This window comes from Callorhinus ursinus, unplaced genomic scaffold, assembly GCF_003265705.2.
Source record: "Callorhinus ursinus isolate GAN/ISIS: 27379988/994484 unplaced genomic scaffold, GSC_fseal_2.0 scaffold6, whole genome shotgun sequence".
Taxonomy (NCBI): Eukaryota; Metazoa; Chordata; class Mammalia; order Carnivora; family Otariidae; genus Callorhinus; species Callorhinus ursinus.
This window is the reverse complement of record NW_027397068.1, coordinates 3433139-3455764: the sequence shown is the minus strand read 5'-3', so window position 1 is coordinate 3455764 and position 22626 is coordinate 3433139. Positions and strand designations below refer to the sequence as shown.

Here is a 22626-nt window from a genome sequence, read left to right as displayed (position 1 = left end):
TTTTTAAAGATTGTCACATACCTGTAATTGCTACCATGGATACTGAGTTTTTAAAAAAATTGTACTTTCAGTTTGTATTTGAGGTTCATCTACAGCAACACTGTTAAATTCTCCAATTAATTCTAATAAGCAATATGAGTTAAGTTGGACTTTCTATGTAGAAAATTGTATTCACCACCAATAAATGACACTTCTTTCTTCTTTTCTCCTGCTCTTACAAATTTTCTGTTCTTATTCTTACTGTAATATGCTAGCTAGGACATCTAGTACAACAATAAATATAATTAGTTACAGTGGGTACGCTAGCTTCTGATTTTAAAAGTAATGCTTCCAACATTTACCATTAAATATAATGTTGGTTGTAGGTTTTTGGTGGATAACCTTTACTAAGTAAAGGAAGTTACTAATTTACTGAGAATTTTTTCCTTCTTTTAATTATAAGCAGGTGCTGAAAATTACTGAATATTCTTTCTGCATTCATTGAGATGAGTTTTTAGTTTTTCTTCTTTTAGTCAGCTAATATAATGAATTATATTAATAGACTGTCCAAAGTTAAATCAATCTGCCCTTCCTGGAATAACTTCAACTTGGTCTTCAATATTTCTGGATTGAGTTTGCTATAAGAACTTTGTATCTCAGTGTATGAATGAGATTGGTCTACAGTTTTCTCCTCTTGGATTATCCTTGTCTGGTTTTGAAGTTATACTAACTTTGTGAAATTAGATGGGCCAGGTTCTTTCTTCTATTTTCTAGAACAGTTTCTAGTCTAGAAGTATATAAAACATTGACCTCTGGTAGAACTTAATCTATACAATCAATTGGGCCTGTTGTCTTTAAGGGAAAATAAGCTATCGGCTCAATTTCTTTCATACTACAGGAAGATTTGAATTCTTTTTCTGCTTGGGTCAATTTTGGTTCATTTTTATTTTTCTAGGAAAGTGAGAACTACACAATTAACTGAAATTTACAAAATTAAATTCAGAATTTTGTAGGGATCATTAGAGAAAAAAAACAAAAACATTTTTTACTTGTTCTCAAGCCCACTAAATCAGATCCAGAAATCCAAAATCCAAAATGCAGCAATGATAAGAGATATCAACTGATCTCCACCCCACCAAAGATAACAATGACAATCCAGATCTGCCAAAAACCCCTTATAAGAACCAATGAAAATACCATAGCACCGCTAACATGTCTGCTTTCTTATACTCTCCTGACATTTTTACAAGTGTAATTCAGAGTATTTAATCTCATCAGGATGGTAACTACTTTTGAATTAATCAGTTATTATTACCATAGCCTTCCTTATCTCCAGCAAATTATAGACTCTCTTCTAAACTTTATTTCCTTCCAACATTCCTTTGTGTTCATATAAAACAATCTTTAGTTTGGTTCCATTTTTTACTTTTTTCCCATTAAATTACTATCCCAGCTTCAGGAAGTTGTTGACCAAATTGCATAAAACTATGATGCTAAGTCATACCTCACTCTTAACGAGTATTGAGCATTTGGTTTCCATCTGTCAATCAGAAATAAGATTACAAATCCCTATAACTATATGTCTGATCTGCTTTGGCAATATGTCATTTCTTCCTTCAAATTTCTAAAAACAGAGTTGGGGTAGGACGAATAGACCTAAGGAATTTAGGAGTTAAAAATTTACATAGCATCACTTCATGACACCTCCAATTAACCCCCTCCCCGTCTAAAGCTTCACAGTAGAGAATTGGTCTGTTACCTTAAAAGAGTTGTTGAGAATCTTAGAAGAAAAAAATTACTGCTTGCTGTAATTTCTAAAACACCATAAGGGATTTGAAATATAAAACTTCTATTTTCCAAAAGCCTTCTAAAAAATACTCAAGTTAACATTTTCATACAACAATGGCTGTCTTTGAAAGAAGTGACATCTGTTCATCTTTAAGACCAAGAAAAATTTAATCAGTAGTCACTCTGTGCTCCCAGGCTTCTACCAAGCAACTCAATAAATTCCACAACTGAAGGGCATTGAAAAGTCAACTGAGAAGCCCCCAGAATGATACTTAAATGGCTTATAAAATCATTATATTTTAAAGACATAAGGAAGAAACAGGAAATGTTTAGAAGGCCATAAGTGAGGAAAGCACTGCTTAAAAAAGGAAAAAAAAAAAGAAAGTACTGTTTTATTTTTTTTAAAAAGGGGGGTCTTTAATTGGTAGGAACAAGGAAGAATCATAAAGAAAATGTGACTGAGTCTCAAAAGAATTCACAGATGGTGTTAAACTGCATCCAATTTTTCTTGAGCTATTAAGAGGTCATGAACAATTTTCTCACTCTGACATTTTAAAGGTTCCTGCAACCACCATCATCATGGTGAAGGTTGAAAACAGGGTTAGCTGATTTCCCTAGAATATCAGCATAAGCAAACAAGCCAACTAAGAACAATTATTTCTACACTGTCTTTTCCCCACTGAAATAAACACAATTATTAGAAAACATAAAGATGGTACAATAACAAAGTTAGGAAAATAGGAAGTTAAAAATAAAGCTGAGAGAGGGGCGTCTGGTGGCTCAGTTGGTTGAGCATCTGCCTTCAGCTCAGGTCATGATCCCAGGGTTCTGGGATCGAGTCCCACATTGGGATCCCTGCTCAGCAGGGAGTCTGCTTCTCCCTCTCTCTGCCTCTCCCCCACACTCGTGCTCTCTCTCTCTCTGCCAAATAAATAAATAAAATCTTAAAAAAAATAAAGCTGGGAGAAAAAAAGATGTGAAGTAAGTTTACTGCCTTCTCCAAACCTAGAGACAAACTTGCAGCTTCAGGATGGAACAGCTCCTCTCCTGAGGACTCAGGTTGTAAGCTCTGCCCAACCAGCCAACAATATCCAGTCTCTAGGCCTGCAAATTACCAACCCCAAAATACCACAGTGCCTCAAATAAAATGAGATACAATTTCCCTAAGGGTGTTCTGAATACTTCAAATCTATTCACAATTCATTCAAACAAAATAATCACTAGTAACACTAAAAACTAGACACATAATGAATCCATAGAAGTCAGTTAGTGACTGAAAACAACCTGGCACAGAATAATAGTCGTGTTTCCTTGATTGATGCTGTTTTTTTAACTGAGTCAACTAGGTAATAAAAATTTAAAACCTATATTCTTTCCCCAAGTATCTATATCATCACAATGAATCTTACCTGTTTATAGCTTTTTGTTCATGTTTGTTGATAATGTAAAATTTTCTAAAAAGATGTGTATAATTAACTCATTAGATATCTCATTTCTTTTATATTTTTTTTATGATTTTTTTTTTTTTAGAGAGAGAGTGAGCGTGAGTGGGGTGGGGGAGCAGAGGGAGAGGGAGAGAGGACCCCAAGCATACCAAGCAGGCTCCACACTCATCAAGGAGCCCCAAGCAAGGCTTGATCCCATGACCCTGAGATGATGACCTGAGCCAAAATCAAGAGTCGAACACTCAACCAACTGAGTCACCCAGGTGCCCCATCACTTCTTTTATATTTAATGTTGATTTTTAAACTATTAGTTCATCATTCTTCCAGAGCATAGTAAGAGAAAAGTTTTAAAGGATATTAAAATTATAAAAAAGATTCCTTGAATTACGTTTCTATTTTTTAAGCAAGGATCCAGTTGTCTTACAAAATACACTTATCAACCAATGCTAGGAAACATTACAAGTTGAACATCAAATTAAAGATCAAACCCTTCACACTCACAACTCACAACATACAGACATACCATCTAACAATTAGTTATCTGATTGTCTCTGAAAAATTGTAAAGGAAGTCAGAAACTTTGCTTGCCAAATTTTTCCTATCACTAATGTGGAAGTTTATTGGTATTTGAAAACTGAGATTATCTACAACCTTTTAAAATTATATAGAATGAAATCTTATAGTTACTAAAAAAATATCATAAACATGATGTTACAAATAATGACTCCTTTTATTTAAAAAAAACTGGTCAAAATTTATGATAATATCAACTGTTACACAATTTCATCATTTTATAATGCTTACAAAGTTATCTTGCTGCTTAAAATACAAACGATTATTCAATTAGGGATTATATGTAGCATTTGTTTTTATATCAGTAAAAGTACATTAAAACAGACTGAAAAGTCATCCTAAAACTAATTCCAGTGGTCCAAATTCTTCAAAATCATGCTTACAAATATTTAACAGAAGTACTTTTCAAATTTTACCAGAGATACGGTATTTGTTTTCCCGTCACGCAGATTTTAGGGAAATTCAGCAGTCTAGAATCAGAGTCTAGAATAAATGTGCTACCTACTAGCTGTGTGATCTTGATCAAGTTGCTAAGCTTCTTTGTGTCTCAGTTCTTTCATCTGTAAAATAAAAGTGGGCCAACAGTGGGCCCTATCTGATAGGATCATTTTTTTGGTTACAGCTTTGTATTAACAGTATTATAAATGCAATAATACATGTTAAAAGCTTAGAATCGTACCTAGCATAATAAGTGCTGGCTCCATTTCCTTTACTGTACTTTTACTTTTCCTTAATTACTTAGCTCCAACATTTTTATTTATTTTATTATTATTTTTAGCCCCAACATTTTTAAAACCTTGAAATTTTTTAAAAAGATTTTTAAAAATTACTAAAAAACTGGAACAGTTTGGAACATTCCTTTTAGGACAGGCTGTTCCTATTCATATTTTCTTGGAGACCCACCTAAGTGGAACTTTCAGTCAAGGAATATAAAGCAAAGACAAAATAGAGACACAGCTCTAAGGAGCTAAAATGTCTGCATGATAATGGGAAAAAAAAAAAAAAGGTCCATAGCACCGTTTTATGAATTGGTATAATTTCCTACACCCAAGGAAAGAAAGAAATGGGTGATGAACACCAGGCTGACTTGTTGACAAAGACAGTAACACAAAAGCCAATTACCATAATCAATTGCTAAGAGAAAAATGTATACAACACGAACAAAAGAAGATGAACAAAATCACAGAAGAGACTGTCCTTCCCAAGGAGGGATGTGGAAGTTCGAAGAGTTTTTATTTCCATTAAATCCAGGAGGAGGAGGGGGAGGGGAGACAGCATTCTTATTGTTCTCATTTTATTGTGGACTTGCGTTTTGAAAAAGAGATCTTGGCACAGGCAGAGTAGACGCGGTAGTCTTTTCCTAACTTGCTCTAGGCCTACAAACCCTTGCTGGTTCTTATGCGATGCCTGTGTCTGCCCCACGGGTAGGTTTGTGTGCGCACACTCAGGAGCAAGCAAACAAGTTCACAGGGGATCGCCAGAAATTAGAGCAGAAGTGGGAAGTCGGGTAGGACACGCTCTAAGATTCTCTTTTCTTTATGATTTCATGGGTTCTGCCCTAATTTTTAGGGCTTTTTTTGGGGGGGGGGAGTCTATCATCTATTTTTGCCAGACTTAGTTATTCACTTACAACTCAGAAGTGGATGCAGCTAGTTTTGAAGACGCTTTCTTTTCCCCATCTAGTCGGCTACATTTACTACCATATGCTATTTCAACACTAGAGGATCTTGACACGGGATTATGTAAATCTCACTAACCGAAGCCAGAAGATACAACAGAGGTATTTTTTGAGTTCAGGTAATACCATGGGAAGACTTTTCCCTGTATGATTTTTTTTAACTTCCTAGTTTTAATAAAATAAGGTCCTATCTACATTTCTTGCCACGCACACTGGAAATTTTGTCTTTTTTTTTTTTAAAGCATCGTTATCCCATTTAAGCTAGCACTGATATTTGTGAATCTCAAACCTAAGTAGTGCTGCCACGCCACAGATCTAAGTTTTCTAATAAATGCTGCTTTGGGCCGTCTGTTCACATTGCAATGTTTGTTTCATAGCATAGCTTCTATTTCCTTTTTCCCCCAGAATTTTGTTTTAGCACAGCTTCATAGAGTATTTTTCCTTTAACGATGTAACTGAAGAAAATAACAAATCCAAAATATAGTTTAGAGCTAAACAGAAATAAAAGCTCAGTTAATGATAGAACTGTCAGAAAATTCAAGTTCCCTTGGTATGCAATGACCTATAACAAACACTGTACTAGTGCTATTAGAAAATGCTTCTATCGCCTACTTGACAACATACGGCTTTGCCAGAAAAGTCAGCATTTCAAGCAACCAGTCCTCCAACATGGTTCATGCTGATTATATCATGATTATAGACCTCAACACGTTGCAAAATAAAAAGGTGTATTTAAGCTTTTGGCATTCACAAGAGATCATTCACAAAACTCGTATGAAAAATCTAGGATCAGAAAAAAAAAGAAAAATCTAGGATCTGTTCTCAAAAATACTTCAGTATAACAGTTTTAATTATATATTTAATATGAAATACATTTCAGTACATGCAAAGATACTTTTCTCCTAGAGTTTTTTTTCCTCCTAGAGTTTTAACATGAGCTTCATATATATATATTTCTGAGATGAATCACTGATCCACTATTAATTCATCTCCTAATGTAAATATTTAAGTATTATAAGCTGAATCAGACTGTAAAGGACTATCTACCAAAATGTATTCTATTTTACCTTTCACTATTTGTAAATATGCCTGAAAATATTTTGCATTCCACAAACAGAAACAATCTTTTCTTGATATACATTCTACTTGCCAGATACAATAGGGAAATAGCCATTAAATTTAAAAGTCTCCTTTTCATCTACATAGAGAGAGAGAGAGAAAGGGAGAGAGAGAGAGAGAAAGGGAGAAAGGAAGAGAGAGATGCAAAAGCTTAACTCCCATTTTTTTAGGACGGTTCCTAGAAGAAAACAAAATAAAATCTATTTTTCCAAGTGTTATTACTCCTCCCTTATAAGAATTGATATTTAATTACTGAAATGTTCTTCATGTCCATGCAGGAGGGGCAGGTGGGGGGGAGGGGGGACACTTTGCCACGAAGATGACTTCATGGCAAAACAAAAGTTTTCTTAATATTTGAATTATTTTGTAACAACCTTCTGCTTAATTTAAATGGATTTCATTTGCAGATAGAAAAAATGGGTTTTGAGAACACAAAACAAAAACATAATTACATTTTGGATTAAATAAGAGAAAACCACATGGTCATCCTGCACCTCTGAGTGAGACCCCACACAGGGGATCCAGTTCCACATGCTCTGTTAGTTTTCTACTTGGTTCGCTAGGATTAGTTACTGCCATGTTCGCAACACATAAAGAGTCAAGAGAGTGGATGGAACCTGGAGACAGATGTGGTACAGTTTCTAGTTCCTTAACTTGCCTGCTACCGAGGCACAGGCAAATTAATTACCCTCCCTGAGCCTCAGTTTCCTAATCTGTAAAAATGAGCATAACAGACACTTCATTAAGACAGTGAGGGAGGAAATAAAAGGTGTGTCAAGTTCCCAGCTGAGCACTCAGCACACAGTAGGGGTTTGAGAGATACCCTGCCTTCCTCATCCCTCCCTCAAGCCCTGGCCTTGCCCTTCAACCATTGTTAGAGAATCTGGACCAAAGAATGTTCAGCACATACAGTTATTCCTAGCATACCCTTACATCATTTTGATGTTTGTTGGGTCTGTAATGATATTCCCACTTTCACTCCTCCTATTGGTCATGTATGTTTTCTCTCTCCTTTCATTGATCAGTCTTGCTGGTAGGTTATCAGTTCATCTTTCCTAAGAACGAATGTTCTTCAGTTTTGTCAAGTTCTCTGTAGTCTCTTCTTTTTTATTGTTTCTGTTATTATTTTTATTATATATTTTGCCTTTCTTTCCCTACCTTAAGGTAGAAACTTTAAACCTTGTTTTAAGGGGTTTTTTTTTTTTCTTTCAAAGATGAGCATAAAGTTTGCATATTCCTCTAAGTATTGTTTTGGCTTCTCTACACATATTTTATTTTGTGTGGTCATTATTATTCAGTTCATCAGATTTTATAAATTCCTTTGTTATTTCATCTTTGGCCTACTATTATTAGAATTTTACTTTTAATTTTCAAACATTTGAGTATTTTCTAGGTATTTTATTAATATCTCATTTAATTCCATTGTGGTTAGACAACACACTATGGAAGATTTCAAACGTTTGAATCTTATTAAACTTGTTTATGGTATAATAACATATGGTCTATTTTGGCCCACATTCTCTGTGCACTTAAAAGAAATGTGTGCTCTGCAGTTTTTAGTTACAGATCTGAGTTACCATCTGGTGTTGTTTCCTCTCAGCATGAAGAATGTCCTTTAGTGTTTCCTGTAGCACAGGTCTAATGGCAGTGAATTCTCTCATTTCTGCTCATCTGAACAATTATTTATTTTTCCCTCCATTTTTGAAGGCTAGTTTGCCTGAAAGTAGATTTCTGGGTTAGTGGGTTTTTGTTTTTGTTTTTGTTTTTTTTACTTCCATAAAGATGTCACTCCATTGTCTTCTGACTTCTGTTGTTCCTAATGAGAAGTAAGACAACTTTGGAATGCTGTTCCCTGTCTGCAATGTTTCATTTCCCCCCCTCTGGCAACTGTCTTTGTCTATAGATTCTATGTCTTTGAATTTCCTATGTTTTTCCTCCCCTTCTGAGACTTCCATTACAACATTACCTTTTCAACAATATTAAGAGGGCAATTGAGAACCATTTTCATTATTATTTAGTTAAATTAGAAAGAGATAAATAAAAGCCTATGTGGATCAATTTAAAAAAAGAAAAGAAAAGCCTAAACTGAATTTTTGTTAAGTAAATACTGAGTTAGTGATTAAAATTACAGGGATATTTGAAAACCATGCTACCAAACGTAACATTTACCTATGAAACTAAAAGAATTTGTCCTAGTTACCTTCATAATTACTTAAATTGGTATTAACTATATTATTTGTGTTATTCAAATTATGGCACTATAAAAAAGATAAAAAATAACACCATACCTTAAGAAACTCCAAGTTACTTGTCCAGGGCATTTTTGCATTATCTGGATCAAATTTTCTATTTTTGTCTGAGCTGTAAGATATTCTGAAGCTATCATCAGAAGTATGTGTTTCTAGCCTTATTTTTAATTTCTTTTTTTACCACAATTACATTCATTCGAGGAGCAAGATGATCCCTGAGGCTACTCAAGAGTGAAGAGGGCAGAAAGAATTAGAAAATAAGATTAAGCAGTAGAGCTACTCAGGCTATAGTAAGGAGTTAGGATTTCATGGTGAGGACGGGTGGGGGTGGAGGGAACTCCACCGGGACAAGGAAATACATGATCTAATTTTCACTTTCAAAAGGCTATTCCAGCTACTCTGAAGGAAAAACTTGCAAGAAACTGATAGTTCAGGGAAGAAAGATGCTGGCTTTGATATAGGTAGTAGAGGTGCTAAGTGGTCAGATTAGAGATATATTCCCAGAGCAGTGCACCTCCTGGTGGACTGAACACAGGGTGAGGGGAAAACAGGCATTCATGAGGCCTCCCAGGTTTTTGGCCTGAGGCAGGGAACACAGAAATTAACAGTGGGTTTGGACATTTTTTTTTTTTTAAAGACCTTTCAGACATCCAAATGGAGACATGAAACAAGCGTTTGGAAATTTTGGGATAAACAATGCCTTCGATAAAGAAGAGAGTTAAAAATCACTCATACATACAATTCCTCTACCTAGAAATAACAAATATCTACTAATATTTTAGAATAATTCTCTTGAACCTTACTAAATGCACTTGAAAAATAACCTTCTCTAAATGCTTTTACCCAAGAGTGACTATATATAAATATCTCAAAAAGGAAATAAAACTGTAATTTAAAGCAGAAGTCCCCTTTGATCATAGTTTTTTAGCATCCTAAGGTTTTCTCTGAAAGATCTGAGAAAAACTTTCATTAAGTAAAAGTGCTATCATGTGGGATAGTATCTGTCATCCCTAAATATATTGAAGTCAATTTTCTACTATAGCAAACCAAGATGCTACGTGAACTGACCAACGATAACAAGTGAGAAATGATCTGTTAGCTATTTATCACTTAAGATTACAAATGATCACTATTTTATAACATTACTATTATCACTGCACTTTGTTCATTCCTTGATTTTTTTATGGTTAACCAGTGCAATTTCATAATTACTTCACCACCTGATATAAATACAACCCTACCTTTTCAAAGAAGAGAGACATTCAACTTTGTACTGGGTATAAGCCCTAAAGGGCTATGGAATCAATGAAAAGGTGGCTATTTTTAGCTTAAATTTTGGACTATGCAGTAAAATTTTAAATGCAACCATACTATCTAAAATGCCTTACTAGAATCATTAAAAAAAAAAAAGAAAAAGAAATCAAAGAAACTCCCTTCCCCCCCACCCCAAAAAAAGATTTAGAAGTTCTAAAAATATACAGATTGGCCATTCAGTAATCCCTCAGCAATGAGGGTTTTATGAATCTCTGTTTGCTGGAAACAGCTTCATATTTGTTCCCCAGAGCTTTTAAATGTGAGAGCTATTTATGTATGTGCACAGTTACGTTCTATCCCCTTAAACAAAAGGACACTTAGCCACTCCTGCTTTCTAAACTTCTAGGCTTCTCAACACAGGGTGTTACTCTAGTCACTACATACATGAACAAAGGCCAGGCAATGAAAACTACAGTCATAAGTCCCAGGACAATTTGTGTCTAAATACACACACACACTGACACATAACTGGTAATGCAAAAAAAAAAGTTTTAAAATCTTTAAAAAAAGATGAAGTTTAAAAGTTTAAAAACCTTTTTTACAAGATGAAGTACAACTTGTATAACACAAAACTTTGGGAGGATATACTTTGTGGTGCACACAGTTCTGCACCACGGTACGAAACGAAGATTGCTCTGCAGAAAGGGCACCTCTGCAGGAGGCAAACAGTTATCATTCCACTTTCTTTTGGAAGTAGTGTCCTTATTTACCTTATTTTATTTATTTATTTATTATTTTTTATAGATATTATTTATTTGACAGAGAGAGAGAGAATGTGTGCATAAGCAGGGGGAGCGACAGAAGCAGAGGGAGAATCAGACTCCCCGTTGAGCAGGGAGCCCGATGCTGGGCTCGATCCCAGAACGCTGGGATCATGACCTGAGCCGAAGGCAGACGCTTAACCCACTGAGCCACCCAGGCGTCCCGATTTACCTTATTTCAAATGCATATTTAAAGCATTTTTAATGTCATATTTGCTCCTATATCCCTATTATCTATGAGATCTTGATCTTGCCAAATGGGTCTTTTTTCAAAAACATACACCCCCAAATCAGCATGCAATTAAATCAATTTTTATAGAATCATTTCAGGCCTTTAATAATTTAATTCAGTGTAATGAAAATAAAGTTTACTGAAAGACTAAAGTCACTGAGATGGTTAATGAATCTCTCCAGATCCTTAATTTATCATTTGAGGAACAATATAATGTCTCCTTTCGGCAGTTATTTCAAAAAAAGTCAAAGTTGCAAAAATTAAAAGCTGTCATTAATAGCAAAGGTCACTTTATCATTCCCTGATTGGTAAAACAGCTAACAAGTAAAAGGCATAATAAGTCACATAATTGTATTTTCATCTTCATTTTGTACACAATACAAACAACTAAACATTCATTTTAGGGAAAATTTTAAAGTTATTTTAAATACATTTAGAAGTTGTTGACATTTTAAACTATTAAGGATTAATGTCCAACACAACAAACAAGTCATTGAATGATTCCCAGGTAGTGTGCCAATAACTAAAAATAAATTACACATGAGAACAAGTACTGGCAGCCACTAGCAAAAACAACCCATCTTAAATTCTTCTTTTACATTTAAAAAATATAATCACTGAAAAAAAAGATGGTACTTACATTTATGAGTTTTTTCTTTTTTTTTAGTTCTTGGACATTTAAGAACTCTAAATTTGATTTACCAAGAATCCTTCCTATCTAGGCCACTGTTACCTATCCTTAAGATTTAATTGCATAACATGGTAGTTCACATATTCCCATAATCCCCCTAGTTTCAATTTTAACAAATTATCCCTAACAGCATCATTCAAACTACTGTTAGCTATAATATTGTTGGAGGAAATTAACAACATAGGTAGAAGTGTCATCTATAACACCCCACTCCTTTACACCATTGGAAAAAAAAAAAAAAAAAAACAACCACCAGGAAAAAATACACACTCACAGACTTCATACTGATAGATGATTCCCTTTAAAAATGCATCACAAATGCTATTAATTCCATAAATTTTTTAAACATCACCTTTGACCAACCCTGTGTAAAAGAAAATATCTGCCTCCATCTGAGCTCATTCCTCCACCTTCATCCAATATTACAGGGCACTTCTAATTTTTGCCTCCTAGGATGGGGAAGCCTTTCACAAGCAAAAACTACCCTGAGCAATGCTACTGTGTCCGTGATGAGAGAAGAATTCCAGCTTTGCCTCACAGACCCGCATGTCTGCTGAAGCTAGCGGGCGCGGCAAAGGGAAAGGAAAGGGAGGCAGGCAAGATGGCAAGAGAGAAGGACAAAAAGGGGCACTGTTGGTCTCTGGCGGGCTAACGGAGGAGTCCCAGGGGCATGCTCGCTGACAGGAACATCCCCCTTCACCTAGATCCCTGTGGCTCCCGTGGCTCTAAATATAGGTTAGACAAGGTCCTAGTTTTATAAGATACATGGATTTGGGCGCCTGGGTGGCTCAGTTGGTTAGGCGACTGCCTTCGGCTCAGGTCATGATCCCGGAGTCCCGAGATCGAGTCCCACATCGGGCTCCCGGCTCAGCGGGGAGCCTGCTTCTCCCTCTGACCCTTTCCCCTCTCGTGCTGTTTCTATCTCTCGCTCTCTCAAATAAATAAATAAAATCTTTAAAAAAAAATAAGATACATGGATTTTATGAAAATGGATACTGTAATCATTAGGTAAATTGACAGCTGCATATATAATAAAACATTCCATCAAGTGAAAAGGGTATTTTATCAGTATCTGTATAATACTTCATTATTTTAATGTACCTGAACTATGTTTTTGGAACTGCCATAAGAAAGCTGGTTTTAATAAAATATAGGATCATGTGATGTGGGAATATTACTCACAAAATACATTCAATTTGGTCTGCTATACACTCTTAGGTAGAAATTGATGCCCAGAAAAGTCCATGGTTAGGAAAACAGAGCATAAATTTATGGTCAGGATGCAGAGGCAGGGGATTCTTCAATAATGAATTGAAAGGGAAGATTAAGTTTCAATTTCTTTAACTGCTCATATAGAGTTAGCCATTGATATTTTAAAAGGAACAGATTAAAGAAGAAAAATGGTGATAGAAAATTTGAAAATACAAGCCATCTCAGGGAATACCAAGATTCCATCTGACTGGTGCAGAAAGCACTCAAAATACAGGCATGGGTGGGGGGGGTGGGGGGGCATCTGGCTGGCTTAGTCGATGGAGCGTGCGACTGTTGACCTGGGGGTCATGAGTTTGAGTCTCATGTTGGGTCTAAACATTACTTAAAAATAAAGTCTTAAAAAAAATACACACATGGGGAATATTTTATACCCTCTGTAGTCTAAGCTGGGAATATAAAATTGATACAGGGGGAAAAAAATGCAGAAATGTAGTTAAGAGGGTAAACAAATCCTACCAAAAGAAAGGAAATAATCAGGACTTGTAAACGATGATACAACTATAATTGTAGATGATATAAATAATGGATTTTGAAATACTAGTCATCTCAAGGCACTTCTTAAAGCATAAACATTTAGATCCTCTTAAGAGAAGTCATGAACTATACCTCTCCCCTAATAATTTTGATAAAGACAAATTCTTGGCACCATCTGCAATATAAAACTACCCTATGTAGCAAATATCATCATTATATGGTCCTTTACAGGGTTAAAACAGAAAAGTATGTTTCTTCAAGTGGATCAAGAAATAAAGATGATTTATAACTTTCATTTTCAACTGCTTGTTTTTGAGTGAGTGCTGATTTTAACTTGTCTTAATTTTCACAAGTGTTTAGATTCAAACTGAACAGAAAATTCATTAGCAGTAGTTAATCTCTGTTTTAATGTCTATTTTAAATGCAAGCATGTTTTGGTGAGCTGTGAACTCATTCACGAAAAGAGATGATGGCCCTTGTAACAAAGCATAAACTAATTTGAATTGTAAATTTAATTACATTAAATTACCAAAATAAAATGAGCTTTCAACAAGAGCAACTTTACTGCCCACCAAGAAGCATAACAAACTTGCTGAGAATTTCAGTTCTGTCTCCCAGAGGCCAACCCAGCCCCTTACTGATTGTGAATACAATGCAGACAAAACACACCTAAAATTTCTTGACAAATTTAATATGCTTCTCCATATGTGCCTACAACGTTACAAGGGAGCCAAGAGGGTCGGCCAGGTCATGGATAGACACTGTGCTGTCTCTCACTTAGAAAATTTTAAATAATTTTATTGTAGTTTGAAAAATCTTAAGATTATACATTAAAAATATACATATTTTAAAAGAAGGGAAACTATTTCATGCCAAATAAGGAAATGATATATTTTCAATCAATTATAATTTTGAGGCTACAACTAGACCTTCAAGAGTTGCTCTGAGAATAAACTACAACTCTTTAGGTGCTAAAATATAATTTAAAGGTACCAAATCATAGAAATCACTGTCACTTTTAAAAGAAAGTGATGCTTTTCTTTAGGGAATCTATTTTACTCATTAAGTAGTCTATTCATTCTAGGAAATTTCACTGATAACTATATAAAAGTAAATACCTTGGGGCGCCTCAGTGGTGCAGGTAGTTAAGCGTCCAACTCAGTTTCCGCTCAGGTCATGATCTCAGGGTCCTGGGATCGAGCCCCACATCAGAGTCTACTTAAGACTCTCTCTCTCTCTCTACTTCTGCCCCTTTTTCCCACTCTCTCTCTCTCCCAAATAAATAAATAAATCTTTAAAAAAATAAATGTCTTTTTTAGCCTCACTAGAGAATCAGGAGAAGAAAAAGTATCAACAGGTTTATTCACAAGAAATAACTTTGTCAAAAGGACACAAAGTAGCAATGTTAAGGACAACAGCACAGGCTATCAGTACTTACTTTGGAAGTTAACACATAAACACAAAACAAAACTTCCGAGTGGGGGAGGGGGGTCGGTCAACAAACGGGTGGTGTATACCAAGGACAGTGGTCCAATCTAGCAATTTTTGTGACTAGCAATTTCTATATACAACACAAACCACCAAGATACCATTCTTCTTCAAAGAAATTACTAACAGCAGCGATGCTTGGGGGCAAACAATTCATTTAATTATTTGAGTGCCTGCTTAGTGTCAGGCAGGGTTCTAGCCACCGAGCTTACAGATGTGAACAAGCCACACACGGTCCTTAAGCTCATGAAGCTTGCCTTCCACTGGGGCAAGAAGGACACTTGTGATCATACCCATACCCCTGACCTCAGCCATCCCCATAAGATGATGAATCCTAAATCTTTTCCTACACCTTAGATTCTCTTCTGAGCTGCAGACACACACTTTGATTCTCATCTCAAATTCCACAAGTCTAAAATGAATTCATCATCTTCCATAAAAGATGTGCTTAAACCTGTTTTCCAATAATATTCCCCAGCTCAGTGAAATGGCACCTGCATTCTAAAATCACCCAACCTGGAAACCAAGCTAAGCCTTATTCTTAACCCCGGCCTGCCTCTCTGTCATTTGCCCCAGTTCCTGCAGACTCCTGTCTCATCAGTAAGCAAGTCCATCTTTCAAATTCTCCCTCCTTTAAAATTCACCTTTCTCTACCACCACTCTCATGTCCTTGACTTAGAAGACCCTCAAATCTCTCATTTAAATTATTCAGATGGTTTCTTTGTCAATCTAACTTCCTGCCTCACCCCTCATGATGCATCCTCAACACAAATGCCAAAGATTTTTTCCTAAATTGCAAATCCTTCTAAGTTAATTTCCTGCTTAAAGTCCTTTTAATTATACCCTTTTGCCTTAAATAATGAAAATAATTGTGACTACTGTTTTCCTACTACAGATGGTTCCTGATTTACCATGGTGCAATTTGCAATTTTTTGACTTTATGATGGTGTGAAAACGATACGCATTCAGTAGAAACTTAACTTCAAATTCTGAACTGTGATCTTTTTCCAGGCTAGAGGTACAATACTCTCTCTCACGATGCTGGGCAGGGCTGTGAGCTTCAGCTCACGGTCAGCCAGGAATCACAAGGGTGAACAACCCATACACAGACAACCATTCTGTTTTGCACTTTCAGCACAGCATTAAATAAGTTACATGAGATATTCAGCACTTTATTACACAATAGACTTTGTGTTAGATGATTTTGCCTAACTGCAGGCTAATGTAAGTGTCCTGCGCACATTTAAGGTAGGCTAGGCTACACTATGATGTTTGGTAGATTAGGTGTATTAAATGCAGTTTTGAGTTACAATATTTTCCCCTTATGATGGATTTATTGGGACCTAACACCGAAAGTTGAGGAAGGGCTGTATTTCCTATTTGCTGGGAAATTTATGAGGGGTATTTTAAACACATTGTGGGAGAACTGAAATTTATTACCGATGTGAGATGGCTCTGCTCTGTCATATCTTTTTCCACCACACAACAAATTCCTTAGTAATACATATAAGATTCTTTATGGTCTAAACTCTACCAACTTATTGATCCTTACCTGGTGCTACAGCCTCATCTACTACTCTTCAACCATAACCAAACACTGAAATCACTAGAAAATCAATTCTTTTTCCTGCTTTCTTACTCCTTCTCCCTAGAATCACAACCCACCTTCACCTCAGGGTCATACACATCCTCAAAGAGTTAATGCAGCTGACCTATGAGTTAGGTGATCAAGTTTTTTGTTTTTTTTTTTATAATCCCACAGTCCTCAGAATATTTCCCTATCCAAGCATGTACTATTGTATAACTATCTGTTCAGCATCTATTTTTGCTACTAAACTTGTGTCACTAAAATAAGAGCTCCACTTCGTGAATGAAATGCTCAAATTGAGGCTGTGCCCAGAGCACTCAGTAAAGTTTGGTTGCAGGAATTAATTATCATTCAAAAAATGACCGATAGGACAGCACATTGGAGTCAAAAAAGATGTGAGAAATAATACTGGAAACATTGGTTTGGGCAGATGAACATCTGTAATGCCAACATAAAGATCTTATTTCTATAGCCCAAGAAGATCTACTGGAGGTCTTCAAACAGAGGATGGACAAAATTTGATGTATTAAGGAAATAGTGAATAGTAATTTGATATGAGAGGCTGAGGGGAGGAGATAAGTAAGGAGACAATTTAAAAGGTCCAGAAAGGGATGTCTAGGTAGCTCATTTGGTTAAGCATCTGCCTTCAGCTCAGGTCATGATCCCAGGGTCATGAGATCAAGTCCCACATCGGGCTCCTTGCTCCGCAGGGAGGCTGTTTCTCCCTCTGCCTGCCGCTCCCCCTACTTGTGCTCTCTCTCTCTCTGACAAATAAATAAAGTCTTTAAAAAATTTTTTTAATTAAAAAAAACAAAAAAGGTCAGAAAGAGTTGAGGAAAAATAGAGTTCATTTTGAGACAAGCCGATTTCCAGAAGCTGGCTGCTATCCATGTGCTAATGTCCACCTTTTCTCACTGTCTCATGTGAAAAATCCTTTCACATAAATCATTTTCTCATACAAATTTCTTATCACTACCAAAACTAGCATGAAGTTGAAATTTTGAGTCTAATGCCCCATAGTCAGAGTTAAGTCCTGAAGGTTCAAATTTGAAAGTTTTAAGAACAGCCGCAAATGGTTGGGACTGCCCGAGAAAGAACGGGAGAGACAGAGGGCTGAAGGTGGCACCTTGGCCCCATTTACATGACTGAGCAAAGGAGAAAGAGCCACTGGCATGCTCAGGGCAAGGCAGAGGACCACCAGAGTGTAACCTGGATGTAAGTACAAACTACGAACAGTGGTGCAGCAGCCCCAACCATGATGCCTCCCTGGAAGGACTCAGTCTTCTCTCTATGGCCATAGAAACTTCTGGGTGAACACTTAACAAGCTTCCAGGCAAAATTCCATTTAAAAAGAGGCCATCCTCTATCTGAACACTGAAACTGCAGTAAACTACTCATCAAATTACTACTCTGATAGGCTTCTCTGATGACTCTTACTTTACAACATCATAATTTTAATTAAACATTTTCCACAATGATAAAAACTCAAGACCATGTAGGAGTTTCTCCCTCTCCTTCAGACTGATGTTTTTAAGCAGAGTGTTGGTAAATTTGGTAGGAATAGGAAGTTTATTTTTAAAAATCCTTCTGTAGAATCCTTTCTAACATGAAATGGTAAGAAAAGCAAAATTCCTTTACTTGAAAATTATGAAAGTTTCCGTTTAAACAGTGATTTGTGTAAACTCTATAAAAATCCTCTCAAAGTATTAGAATATGATTACCTTAAAAATATATGTCAGTCCGCACAATTTCTGAGTTCTTATTCTAGGAAAAGAGACCGCACAGAAAGGATGGAACAATGGTATGGAAACTTACCATCCTCTCCAACTGGACTCTTTATTGCAGACTTATTGCTTCCATGTGTTAAAAAAAAAAAAAAAAAAATCAAACCTTTAAGCCAACCCCAATCCCTAAAATTTTTGGCACTCTTATTGAGCATTGAATCCAGAGGGGGAAAAAAAAAACTTTTTTTTAATCACAAGCCTATCAGAGTCAAGATTTATTTCATCATTATGGGAATGTGTTTGAAATTAATAATAAAGGTTGGTTTCTCCAAGGCTTAAAGAAATTATACTATTTAAAGCTATTAAATACCACACATTATTTGCCCTTGATATTTAAATAAATAATGCCTATTTTGAACATTGCAATCTAGAGCATATAATATAAATTAATTAGAGGAATATTAAAATGGATGAGGTTTACACATTTCTTTTGGCACAGTAATGATTTTTTTTAAAACCTGTGTTTACATAAAGCTGAGGAATACAAACATCACATATAATTAATTTATATAATTTTCTGAAGCAATGAAATCTTTGCTCAAACTACACAACGAGGTCAATGAATTACCTAAATTCTGTCATCTTTGCACTTTTCTACAAATCAGGGTGCACGATGGAATGCCTAAGTCCCTAAAAGCAGCATATCTCCAACTTCCAGTGTGTGTCAAATGAAAGAAGGAAAAAGTTCCCTCACCCCCAAAGTGAGAACAGATGGGAATGTAAAATTAGATGGGAAGAGACAGTGAAGCTTTGGATGACTGACCAAGAAATCTTCCCCAGGGGTGGGGGGCCCATATACCAGACCTCTTTTTGTTCTGCCTCCCAGTTAACTTCCAAATTCAATCCAATAGGAATGCAAAGCAGTTCTTAGATTCGATGCATTGGTTTTGATTTCTGTAAGCATTCATATAAATTTCACGAAGAAGCTATTGACAAATCCATTTTAAAAATGCTATGTTTAATCACTTCCATGAGTTTAACATGACTTCGAACTAAGCCTGTTAACAGTGAGTATTTTTTTGATAAAATAAATGGCTTTAGGAAAAGGGACAACAGGCAAGAACAAACAAGATGCGGACAATGAATCCCTTGTAGGATGGAGGAGCCACCTGCCGTAAATTGGAAAGTTATGTAAATAAAGTAGGAATACACTTCATATTCATTCTTGTCATATTTTATCTGTACAACTAAAAAAAAAAAGCTTAAGAGTAATGCAGGCAACACTTCCTATATCTAGCAGAAAAATGTTCTACTGATACTCAATCTTATACAGCATGATATAATTTTTCTATCTGAAAATACCAACTATAAACTTGAAAGAATACTCCCTATAGTGCCTTCTTGTCTTCAATATTTTTTATGTTTAACAGGGGTAATAATTTAAAACTGAAGGGAAACTAAAAATGGTGTTCTCAGATTCGAATGTACTTAAAAACACTAGTTTTATTGTGAATCGCTATTCTCTTAAAATACTGTGATATTAAAAGCAATTTTTTGTAAGATTAACCGTGACCTTTTGAAGAACTACCAGAGATCTTCCAAAAAATAGTGCTTGTGGAGCAGATTTTTGGGTGTGTGCTCAATTTTTACGTAAAATTTTCATCCATTGATACAATAATGAAAATAACTCAGGGTTTTAATCAATAGTGCTCAAAATTTATAGATCATTCTCATCCATAATTTCAAACTTGTTTTCCAAGACAATATAAGTTCTCTGTGTACCTTTTCCCTGCTGTCCCCAAAAAACTGGCTTTCAAGACCTAACCCTGTTTTACCTTTTTTTTAATCTTACATTGTAGTTTATACAACAAAAAGAAATATAGAAATATGAATCATTCCAAGTGGTGAAAGCAACTGTACCTCACACTTAAGTAATTTCAGTTTAAACAATCCAAGGCACTGGTAACGTGATAGAGGTTTCACTTATAACAGGGAACGAGGCCTTCCATAAAAAAGATGCTCAGTATAGGACACTGTACTTAGTTGAATATGTGCATGAAATAATTACTGAAAAGCAGATCTTATTCTTCAGATTACTCTGAGTTATGCGCAAACATTATTACTGAAAAAGGGAAAAAAAATCTCTCAAGGTGTCTTTTTTTCCCCCCTCTCTTATCAATACATAAAAGTCACAATAGGCAAACATTTGGGGATACTGTGTTGATTTTATTAAAATTCATTTTCCATACTTTACTCAAGCAGAAACACCTGTATTTTCAAATTCATCCTCATCCTAATAAATCCAAATACTAATCTCCCAAAACATCAAATGCTGATCCCTCTACATTATTGCCTTAATTCATTTTACAGTTAGTTGGTTGAGTGATTTTTAACATGGAACACAGAACTTTTTATAATAAATTTAAAACTTCTATTTTCCTCTTGGGTCTCGGGGGAACTTTGAATAAAGAATGCATATGCACAAACTCAACATTTACTCAAGATTCCTGTCCTAGCTCCAGATCTGCCACTGTCCTTTTAAACTGGGTGAGTCCAACACACTCTGGACAACAACCACTAGTGTGTAAAAGGAATGGGGTCAGATTAGGTCACGATTTCTCAGGCTGTAGCCTGCAGACACCTATGGGCATATTCTTGGGAGTCAGAGAGGGTTACATGGTGTCTTCATGTTATGCCATAAATATAATTATATTTCGGATAATCTCGTTCACAACTGTTGCCACCAATCATTATCACATAATTTCAGGATCTGATTTTAACACAGTGGTTATGATCTTGTTCGTGTGAGCTTTTTGTAATGACTGTGTTTAACTCGTAATAGGTGTTCCTCAAACTGAAATTCACAAATGTATTCTTGAAGCCTGATATTTTTCTGTTAACACAAGTCCACGTACTATTGAAGACTGTTAGACATTAAATCAGATGATCTTTCTAATTCTTTTCAAGTCTGAAAAATATGTTACACTCAACTGCCGCTTACTAATAATTTATGGAGATCCAGCTTAAGCACACTTTGAGAAAACAGACTTCAAAGGAGGAGTTATAATTTCTAATTCTATGTTCTACTTGTTTTCTTTTTACATTTAAATGCAAATGAAATTTTCGAGATGACAAAATGGCATTCAGTGAGCAGAATGAATAAGGCTATCAGATCAAAGTTCTCTTACCAAGTCACTATCATTTCAAATGATTTAGTGGACTACGTATTAACTAGGAGTCAGAAAATTCCAGTTTCGCATCTGACTTGAAAGAGCATCTTAGTGTTAAGAGTGATTTGTTCTCAAGACCCCCACTTTTTTTTGTTTTACAAAGTTAGTACATTATGCTACTCAATGAATAAAATGTACAATAAATACCAGGCACTCATGTTATATAATAAGTAGTATGCTTCACATTTTAATTTATATAATAAATAAAAAAACAAATCTGCAAAACTCAAATATTTGCTTTTCCTAATTTTGTTAGTGACAATATAAATAACGTATAAAAATAACAGCATAGTTTTTTACTATAAATCATGGATTATATCGATCTAGTTTTAAAAACATTTATGTTTAAGTCTGCTTCATCTAATTTAAAAATATTTACAATGCTGTCGATTTGCACTTAAAGATAATTTAATATAGAAATTAAATGTCTATTTTGGCACTGGTTAAAAATCACTGTTTACTGGTTAAAAGTTTAACTTATAAAAACTTATCATTACACATAATCTTATATCAAATTTTTAAATGATATACTCTTGAAGGAATTCTCAACTTAACATGTATCTTAACAACAGAATCATCTTAACACCAGTAAAGAGAAGTAAAATGTTTGCAAACTTGCAAACATTAAATTAAGATAGTCTTAATTTAAAATGCATATACTTCACATTTAAAATAGCTATTGAATTTTTAATTTAAAAAATTAGGAAAAATGAAACTCATTTAGATCATCTTATTCCTATGTGTGATATAAATGCAAACAAAAGTTTTAAACAAAAATCCTTCATAAGGCAGTATGTGGGATTTTTTTCCCTAATTTGCAGCAGTTTCTACTTTTTAAAAAGAAGGTTTTAAACCATTTCTAAAGCATGGCTAATAGCATAACACAATTTGATTATTAATTAAACTAATAAAATCACTTACTGATTCTGAAATTATTTAGTGAATTTATAATAATTGACTTTTGACAGATGCATTTTTTTGTTAAGGTGAAGGCTTTGAAAATCTAAGATCAACATATTGC

At 35.1% G+C, this 22626-nt stretch overlaps 1 protein-coding gene across 2 annotated transcripts in view; it reads right to left on the bottom strand.

Moving 5' to 3' along the window:
- BCKDHB (branched chain keto acid dehydrogenase E1 subunit beta) overlaps nt 1-22626 on the bottom strand; it is a 216434-nt gene that overhangs the window by 34659 nt on the left and 159149 nt on the right. The gene's annotated exons all lie outside the window — the stretch shown is intronic.